At 50.3% G+C, this 1,845-nt stretch overlaps 2 protein-coding genes across 8 annotated transcripts in view; one reads left to right on the forward strand and one right to left on the reverse strand.

Moving 5' to 3' along the window:
* LOC113203300 (procathepsin L-like) overlaps window positions 1-1,845 on the reverse strand; it is a 601,094-nt gene that overhangs the window by 193,268 nt on the left and 405,981 nt on the right. The gene's annotated exons all lie outside the window — the stretch shown is intronic.
* Window positions 1-1,845, forward strand: part of LOC113216356 (zinc finger protein 572-like) — an 18,800-nt gene that overhangs the window by 6,418 nt on the left and 10,537 nt on the right. For all 3 annotated transcript variants that reach the window (XR_008011033.1, XM_052266680.1, XM_052266681.1), the window contains exon 2: window positions 1,187-1,304. The gene's annotated coding sequence lies outside the window, so the exon portion shown is untranslated. The remainder of the gene's footprint in view (window positions 1-1,186; window positions 1,305-1,845) is intronic.

A 1,845-nucleotide genomic window follows, 5' to 3' on the forward strand; every position in this document is an offset into this window, starting at 1 on the left:
TCTCTCTCTCTCTCTCTCTCTCTCTCTCTCTCTCTCTCTCTCTCTCCCTCTCTCTCTCTTTCTCTCTCTCAGCTCATGTCCAACTTCCGCACTGTAAGCTCCTTATCGCGTTTGCGCTCGGGAATCAATTTCGTGATTAGGCTTCAATTGCATTCAGAGTCGTGGACAGCCTTTCTAAAAGTGACCTAAAATACAAATGTTTTTAAAACAAAAAACAAGACACTTTTTGTTATTCAGTATCGAATTATGGAAAAATTTCCCGTAACCTTTTTACAAATATTTCTAGTAGTGATTCTACGGATGTCAAACTTAAAATTAATCATATGCTGCAACACATCTCGCTCCTTTGATGACTCGTCATGACGTAGAATGTGTACAACTGTTCAGCAAGTGGAGCGGCGGCGGTAGTCACATAGTATTAAGGATTTAAACTCGCGTTAATTGGAAGCCCGCGCGGGTTTAAACCAACCCAACCGCCACCGGTTATGGGATTGGGTCCCGGGGCAGCCGTCAGTCGCGAGCGTGCATACGAGCGCACAGTGTGTGTGTGTGTGTGTGTGTGTGTGTGTGTGTGTCGCATTGGCAGCTGTTTACTTTGCGTGGGTAAATTACCATGCGCCTTGCCGAGCGGGCCGCGTGCACAGGGCGCTTGGCGCGGCTGGCGCCTGGCTGGAGGACTCGGCGGGGACGGCGGCGGCGGCGGGCGTCTCAGAGGGCCAAATAGCCATTTAACTCAAGCCGACGGCGGTGGCAGGGCGAGGCGCGGGCGCTCATCCCCGAGCGGTACCTCCTTCCTTATTGCAGTGGGCTCTTCTTGCGAGTGAGGAAGGGAGAAAAAAAAGGGATATGGTTGCGGCGCCGACTTACCGGACAACTTGTGTGTCGTGCTCCGGCATTTCCATTTTGATGATAGGTCCGAAAAGGGCTCTCTCGCTCTTTCCTGGCGCTGCTGCCGGTGCTCTCTACTCGTCTCTGGGCCTCCCTAAATGGGCGGGGCGGGCGGGCTCGGCTGTGCGAGAGCATCCCCACTAAAATATTCAACGAGAAGCTAATGGAGCACAAAGTTGACCGGCGGAATTCAATTTCAAGTCCTTGTGCATGACGGAAATAACCCTTTTGCCTTTTTGGGGGCGGCATTAACATTTGTGCAGCATGATCCGCTCTAACTCCCTGCCAAATGTTGCAGCTCTCGGCTCCACGGCTCTGCGGGCGGCGTGGCGGCTGGCGGCGCGGCTCCCGTTTCGCCACACCCAGCAACAGCACGCCAGGCGCAGGGAAAAATTCAGCCGGAAACGTGAAACAAGGTAGGACTTCCCTTCCCAGTTCTATTGGAATGTACCAAAAATGTGCTGCGTCCGCCAACAGAGAATCTTGAGTTTAGTTATCATCCAGGAAGTACATCGGTCATTTGCCGTTATGAACCTGCCAAAGTTCAGCATTTTTCCATTTTTTTTTTTTTTTTTTTTTTGGTATTTGTTTGGCCTGTGCAAGCTATCATATCGCCTGCTAGGTAGGCAACATCTTACCTGTAGTGCATGCGTGTACGGTGGGTGCCCGTCTCGCAGGCGCCGAGCTCTCATAGTATTAGGAATGAAGTATAATAACGGGCATACTTTATGAACATTCCCTAAAGAATGCAAGTTTTCTCACGGGCAAACAAAGTCCTAGTGTCAAAAACATTCTGACTACAAGCTATCGTGTCACAAGTGGTGAAGGGGTTTGGAGCATAACCTCTACTCTTACATTACTACCCAATGGTTAATTAGGAGAGTTAGTTTACTTGATTTTTTTTTTTTTGCCCCGCTCTACTCTCTCCCTCCATCCTTATCCCCCTCCCTCTCTCCC

Source organism: Frankliniella occidentalis, unplaced genomic scaffold (genome assembly GCF_000697945.3).
Source record: "Frankliniella occidentalis isolate FOCC.00 unplaced genomic scaffold, Focc_3.1 Scaffold41, whole genome shotgun sequence".
Taxonomy (NCBI): domain Eukaryota; kingdom Metazoa; phylum Arthropoda; class Insecta; order Thysanoptera; family Thripidae; genus Frankliniella; species Frankliniella occidentalis.